General features: G+C 36.8%; 1 protein-coding gene across 1 annotated transcript in view; it reads right to left on the bottom strand.

Annotated features, from left to right (window-relative positions):
- The window catches only part of WDR7 (WD repeat domain 7), a 419,729-nt gene that overhangs the window by 85,134 nt on the left and 326,223 nt on the right, over nt 1-8,372 (bottom strand). The window lies entirely within an intron of this gene.

An 8,372-nucleotide genomic window follows, 5' to 3' on the forward strand; every position in this document is an offset into this window, starting at 1 on the left:
AAAAATTAAATCACTCTTGGTTATACATCAAATAAACTGCCTTAACTTAAAACAAAAAAAGTGCGTGAAATAACGACCTATCTGGGAATGCTGGGACATATGGTCTTTGGCCAGTTGGCGCCCTCTACTAGTTGCTATAAAAGAAATGAAGGGAAAAGCCCCTTTCCTCAAGCTACTTATATGTGCACGACTGTGCAGTTTTAAGTGACCAAAAAATCACATCTAGAGGTATATCTAATTTTTGCTCTGAAGAAATCCTAAAATCTCTTATGACTTACAATTTCATTAAAAAAAACCCTAATCCTTTATTTGTCATGCATTACGCCACTACCAGACCTCAAGATCATAATACAATCACCTTAAACTTAAAAAGTACATTGTATTTGTAGAAGTATTTTATCTTCGTTTCTAATGGAGCCTTGATAGTAGCTTCTAAGAGCTTAAACCTCTCTATTCTGACTTTAGTAGAGAATAATTTTGCCAAATAAAAAACAAGCATTCCTTTTGGAACATGTGCATATCACACGTACAGGTTCTAGAGTGCTTTTCTCTGGGTTCAGTAACATCTGTACAGAGCACACCGCAAGTACTGCTCCACGCCTTCATGCTTCATGCTGCTGCAGCACACTGAGTAGTGTAATACCAGTCAGCACTGATCCAGTGACCAAAGGAAGACACATCATCCAACTGAGTCAAGCGTGGCACACTCCGTGTTGCTTGGTCTTCTGTGTGAGGGACTTCACATGGGGATCTGAGTTCAGTGACACGGCAACTTGCAACGAAATTTCAACAAAGAATTCTGAAGAAATTTCAGTGATGTTTACCCTCCCAAGCCTTGAAAGGAGTCGGTTCTACTTTCTTGGCGTCTAGGGTATTTTTAACTGAGGATGCTGTATTATTTATAGTCCAGGCAATTAAATGTAAATTACTCAGAACCCTCTAACAATAATTATCTAGAGTGCTAGACGATGCCTTTTTGGAGATCACTGAGGAGACGTACGAAGGCAAAGCCGAGGCCTAGCTGGGAAAGAACCTACAGAGATTCATTTCTTAAATGTTACCTTATTGTGCTTCCTATTCTGCTTATTTATAAACATAAAACTAATTCAGTGCTGCAGCAGTCTTGTGGCTAATATGTTTGTGCTTTAAAATGGATGCAGTTTAATTCCTATATAATAATACACTCATATTTGTTACACCGATAAAAAATCTGACAGGAGAACCATTTTGTATAACTGTGTTTTGAAGGATGTGTGTGCTACATTTTTTCAAGGGCACTGAAATCTAAGTAATTTTCTTGTATTATTAGTAGATGACACTATATTATTAATATCCCAGAAAGTGAAATGTGAATTATTAGGAAATATTTAAAGCTATGACTGTAACATTAATACAGCTAGTTAATAGTGTGTGATTTTTATAACTTTTACTGGATTTGTTATAGAAAAATATCTATAGCTATATAAACGACTCCAGGAAGATCTAAAGTATTTCAGTTAATACAAAAAATGTCTTTTTTATTTTAGAAAATAATCATAGCTAATATTCTTACAATGATTTTTACTTTCATGGCTTTTGAAATAAAACCATGTATTTCATATACACATATACATGCATGTACTAAGGTACATACACACATACATAATACATACACATACACACATAACATAAAGGACTTAGGGAAGCTTCTAGAATACAGTAAAAAGATAGACAAAAAAGACAAAGCTGAAGGTATGATTATGAGGGAAAGAATACGGGAGACAAAAGCCATAACTTCCTAGACATAAGCAGGGACTTTGGCTTTGAGCTGCTTAATGGCCAAGGCAAATTTTAAAATTAACACTGGTTACATGGGAAAAACAAACAAACAAACAAATAAAACACAAACAAAAACCACATTCTAGGTTCCTTACGAAAAGAAAAACGAGCTGTCATCTAGACTTAAAAGAAACGTCTTGAGTCTTCATAGAAGGGACACTAAACAATGTACCGAGTGACATCAACATGACAGCCCTGCGATAATAGGACCACCGTTCTTACGCACTCCCTTGAAAGGTGCCTCCATGCAAACGGCAGGCCTACTGCTGAAGAGGAACGTGGGCAAGGAAACCTCGGAGGAGAACAGACAGCCTAGAAAAAATGGAGCTCTTGGATGGTTTCACCCAATCTAAAGATGTAAACTAGAATATTCCGAGGAATAAATGGACCACATGTATTCTAAACTAGCTTCTTAGTGCTCTGTGTTTCTCAGCTGAGTTTTAGATAAAACCTGATTAATGAAAGTCTGCACTTACAGTCATCAGCAGGCATTCTGTGGCTCTAAGGGCAAGTCTTTAAAAGCTCATGGTGTATCTCTGGAATGCACGGGCTGAAGGAATATCTTCAGCCATTTCCTTAGAAATTCTGAGTTTATTCAATATATAAATGAATAAAAAAAAAATACAAAAATTAGCTGGGCGTGGTGGCACACACCTGAAGTCCCAGCCACTTGTGAGGCTGAGGCGAAGAATTGCTTGAACCTAGGAGGCAGAGGTGGCAGTGAACTGAGATTGCGCCACTGCACTCCGGCCTGGGCAACAGAATGATACTCCATCTCAAAAAAAACCCAAAAAACAAAAATCCACAAACAAACAAACAAACAAACAAAAAACCCTACAAGCCCACTGGTGAAGGTGAAAAAAACTAAACAACAAAATAAAACCCAAACTCAGGATTATTCAGCATTCTATATATAATGCTATTTTATCTTTGGACTCACAGAGAATAGTTAATTTTATGTTTACCACCAGTCAGAATCCATTCTGTTTTTAAATACTCAATGACTTCAGGACACTACATTAGCTCTTAATTAAATTAATACAACTTTAGGTGTGGAAGATCATGTTTACAATGTTGACTAAAAATTATTTATTACTTTTTTACAGATATGAAAGCAATAATGTCATCTGGTAGTTTTTTACTTATATATTACTTTGAAATATATATTAGCTAATATTTTGTATACATTTTAGATTTTCACATTATTAGTAGAGAGATCCACAAAAAAATAATACTGTGTGAATACCCAAATCATAAGCACTTTTCTGGATGCATCCATAAATATTTCATTTACGAAGAACACTAATGAAGTTTCATACCATTTTGTGATCTGTCAACCACAGCAGCCGAATACTGGCATAAGGCAGCATTAAAGAGGTTAGTCTAAGACAAAGCCCAGAGCACATTTTAAAAAGGGTAAAAGGAAGGAAACAAAAAGAAAAAGAATACAAAACTAGATAAAGATTTTAAGCCGGGCGCGGTGGCTCAAGCCTGTAATCCCAGCACTTTGGGAGGCCGAGACGGGCGGATCACGAGGTCAGGAGATCGAGACCATCCTGGCTAACACAGTGAAACCCCGTCTCTACTAAAAAATACAAAAAACTAGCCGGGCGAGGTAGCGGGCGCCTGTAGTCCCAGCTACTCGGGAGGCTGAGGCAGGAGAATGGCGTGAACCTGGGAGGCGGAGCTTGTAGTGAGCTGAGATCCGGCCACTGCACTCCAGCCTGGGCGACAGAGCGAGACTCCGTCTCAAAAAAAAAAAAAAAAAAAAAAAAAAAAAGATTTTAAAAACAAACATCACATATCTGAACCACAGATACTCATGCCATTGACTTTGGAGTTTCCTATTTCATGAAAGGCATTTTGTATACAGAAGACTCAAAAGTGCTGTAAGGCACCTAGTAGAATCCAATGGTACAGACATGGCAGATATTCAATAAAATAATTTTAACTCCTACTGATATGTTATCTTTGTTGTTCATATATTAACCTAGTAAAAATCAGCCAATAGATGGAGTGGCATTGACCTGTAAAACTTCTGAGGACCCATGCAAGCTTAGCGTTCTCTGAAGTCCTCTATAATTTATCATCTATTGCAACTCACATTTAGCATAAGCTACAAGCTTATATTGTTAATCATTCTTCTATGTTTATGTGCTGACTCACAAATAAATGGGCCTATGTGGACTTTATTTTCACAATCTTAATAATATCTACATAACTTAATAACTTTGTTATAAATCTGAAGTTTCATAAAATTATGTCTTATCAACTATGTTCTGGTAGAAGAATTACACATTTTTGCTTAACCTTTTCTGACTTTCTATTGTCTACCAAACACAGTAAGTCCTCACTTAATGTGAGGATTTAGTATGTTCTTGAAAACTGACCTATAATGAAACCAACTGTACCATAGGCTAATTGATATTTAAGAGTTAAGTTTCTATGGCACATTTCTGGTCACAAAAACATCACCAAACTCAGAAAGACCCAAAACGCTTCCAATATTAAACACTGAAATGAAGTTGAGCTCTACAAACATTTAAGAAAGATTAATAAAAATGTTACCAGGACCACCCTGATGAAATAATTGGAAAAGTTCTTTTTCTTACCGTTTTTCTTTAATTATGACCTTTATTTGTAGGCACAGCTGCATAAAGAAACCAGACAGTCCAGTAGCACCAGAGCGTCTCCATTCCTGACCAGATACCAGAGGGAGATAAGATCCCCAACTGGTGCAAACTGGAACAAGCGACCCCTAGTTGCCTTTAGATCCTTAATGTTATCATTATAATACTAAAATTCCCTCCCCCAAAAGAACACCTCGCCATTTGTATCACGGGTTGCATGAAGACGTATGTTTATGCACTGAGCCTGTGCATCTGGAGTCCCACCCTGCGCATGCTAACATCCCTTTCCCTCTCCATACCCGGTTCTTAAACGCACCACGCCTTCTATTTTTCAGGGAGAGGGCATCTGTAGACCGAGAGTTCTTTCCTTCTCCAGGCCTGGCCAGGAATAAAGCCTGCTTGACTTTTTCCTGCTTTGCAACGGATACAAAGCAGGCAAAGAACTCCACCTGCCCACGACAAAAACAAGTAAGATCATTACTTACCCACTTATTCTAGTTCAGGGTCACGGGTGGCTGGAGTCTCTCCCAGCAACTCAGGGCACTAGGCAGAACCAGCCCTGGATAGGATGCCATCCCATGACAGACTGCGCGTGCGCACGCCACACACTCTCACTCAGATGGGGACCAGTTAGAAATGCTAGTTCACCTAATGGGCACATCTTTGGGATGTGGGAGGAAACCAGAGTACCCACAGAAAACCCACAGGGACCTGGGGAGAAAGTATAAAGGCCACACAGACAGTGACCCTAGCTGAGAATTACTTTTTTCTCTTCAACATTATGATGAAATGATGTTGAATGAAATGACATTATTCAAGGCCCTGCTGTAATAGTCAAACTCCTTCCTATGAAATTCAAAGCCCTCTCTATACTCAGGCACTATACTAGACTCCCATCCTCAACCTACGCTCTAGCCACTCTACTACACAGCATTTACCAAACTTGCTGTACACTTCTGTGCCGTCAAACATTTGCCAGTCTGGTTCCCTCTGCAAGTCAAGATGACACACCCCTAATTATCCTGCAAAGCCCACCCCATCAACTCTTCTGTGAAGCTTCCAGAATCCACCACCACTTTTCCATCACCACAACTCCCTCAGAGGGAAAATCCCTCTCTCCATTTGGCAGACACTTTTACTAAAGCATTTTCACAGGTATTATTTATTGTTATTATGCCTTCTCCTTTGTAAAACTTTCTCAGACTTCCATACCCAGAATTAAGCACTCCATTTATTGCCTACCTCAGTCCCTGGTATGTAATTCTACTCCAGCATAGGACACAGAAGCTGGAATCATCTGTCTGTATAATTACCTCCCCTGTGCCCCATGAGGAAATCATCTTATTCATCATTGTTTCCCCAGGGCCTGGTTAGTACTTGATACACAGTAGGTGTTCAATAAATGTTATTAAATTGATAAACAAAATACAGCTGCTTTCTGCCAAATCAGAAAAAATTTATACTGAGCCTTCAGTTAAGACACGTGCCTCCTTAGCATTCTAGCAGAACCCTGACTCTTCAGTGACCACATAATAGGAAACGAAAGTGGATATGCATCAGACTAAGGTGGTTTTAGGGACTGAGGATCTGGCTTGTGGAGGAGGCAGGCTTCCAGCAGAGGGGAAAAACAGATCCTTTAAACATTGAACACTTTCATGTTACCTCCAGGAAGCTTCTTTACATGCCAGTGGCTGGTGCTGCAAGGAGCACCGTTAACATTCAGTAAAATAAGCCCCAGTAAAACCGCTTCCTCATCACCTCCAGGAAGCGACAGGCAAAAGTGCATTTTCACTTAGACATTCCCACAGAAAACAGTCAACTGGGAAAATAACAACTACTTGTATTCTTAAAATCAGTTAATTGTGTATAAGATTTAATATACACAATTCTTAAAAAGAAGACCATAAACCAAACACACGGCATAATGTTTAAAACCCGGTTGTATTCTAATTTGCCAAACCCCATCACAAGAAAATATGCATCTGTAGACATGTATGCTACAGTATAATTTTTTTTTTACTTTGTGTTTATGTTTTTAAATTTTTGGATGCATGAATCAGAAACTGCAAAATGAAGAGACCAGGCTACAAGGTCTACCATAAATACAGAAAAAGATATGCGAAGGCTCATAGAGTACAATCACATGCTGAAGTAAATTTGCATAGCAGGTAATGCCATTGCTCTCAGGAAAGCTGTAGTCCAAAATGAAGCTTTCTACTACAATGTATTCATAAAAATGAGCAAAAATAGGATATCACTGAACTTGTCTTAAAAAGAAAAATATTATATAACTATGAATAACTGGTTGTTCTGTTTTCTACAAAAACAATTATCTTCAAAAGATTTAAATACTATTTCTATGGACTGCATGGAGATAAAACATTTTTTAACAAGATGTACCTCAATCTATAAGCATTTTGAGAAGCAAGCTTAAAACAGCTTTGAAACAAAAATAAACATAATGTTACTACACTTTGGCTCTAAAAATACCCCTTCATGCTATAATAATTATATGCTCTATAATTATTAAATTATGTACATATATAATTCAGAAAGTTACACTTAGCAAACGCAACATTGTTTATAAAAGTTTTAACTTTTCTTGGCTTCTTTTCCTGCTTTCTCATAAGGAAAACACCTATACTTAAGAGAAAGTAATGCAAAGACTAGCCTTTGTATTAAAAATAAACTTTATCGGTGAAAGCGTGGCACAAAGATGTCTGCTGGCAGAAAAGAACATTTTCTTTCCAAAGCCAGAAGCTTCCTAACTCAATTTTGTAACGTAAATAATAATTAGAATAATGAATATAAGAATACAGACACATTCAATGAATGTTCTCTCTTAGTCAATTTTTCTAAGGTTTGAGCAAAATATCTTCAACACCCAATTTCAAATAGCTAACTCTACTATATTTTTGTTTTTAACTATAACCTGCCCATATTGTTTTAGAAAGTAAGCAGACATTAATAACTGGATTTCTAATTGACCAAGACTACTAACACCATGCCAAAATTTTTTAAAATTATTTGTTACTGAAAATTATTTATTTTGCATGCTCTTGAAGACTTCTTTACCTGCAGATGGCTGGGAAACATTCTTGAAGACCTTTCTTTTTAACTAAAGATCCTTCAAGGCAGTACATAATGATATCCATAACCTTTGACAGAAAAGAACAGATTTAAAATTAATTTCAAATGCTTAATTTTCCAAAATGTAAATGGTTAACTTAGGCCTCATTTGCCCATAAAAAGTCTATATAGTTTTATTTTAGTATTTAAAATAAAAACAAAAGCAATTTAAGCCATGTGTATATTTCAGTCTATCCTTTCTCTTATCTGTGAAAAGAAATTTAAAGGACAGTGCAATAAAATAAAGACAACAGACTTGTTTAAAGTCAATTCATATTTATGTACATAATAGGTAGCTTTATTCAACATATTATATATTTTATTTATAATGAAAGATGTCAAAGGTAACATAACCTTTACATATTACAGACCTTTACATATTATGGACCAATTCTAAGTGAATGGTGAATGAACATGAAAATCGTTTTGATTTTTGAGGAAATTTAAGTAAGTCTTCCAGAAATGGCACAAAAATTAATTTTAGTTATCTCTCTCTTATACACACACACACACACACACACACTCATTCTTTCTCTCTCGCTCACCCTTTACCTCTTTTAGAGATGCTGGAAATAAAGATGCTGATTTATATTACTTCATTAGAATATTTAATTTAGGTTGCTGATGGATCATTTAAAACAGGATAGTCTTACCTCCACAAGAAGATCCACAACATCTGTGGGCATCTTTTCAATAAGAATTTCAATGACTCTCAGAATCTCCCCTTTAGCTCGTGCGAGAGTTGTCGTGTGAATATTCTGCTGTGATTGGGTATTTGCTGCAAGGGCCGTATGT

Source organism: Mandrillus leucophaeus, unplaced genomic scaffold (genome assembly GCF_000951045.1).
Source record: "Mandrillus leucophaeus isolate KB7577 unplaced genomic scaffold, Mleu.le_1.0 Scaffold124, whole genome shotgun sequence".
NCBI lineage: Eukaryota > Metazoa > Chordata > Mammalia > Primates > Cercopithecidae > Mandrillus > Mandrillus leucophaeus.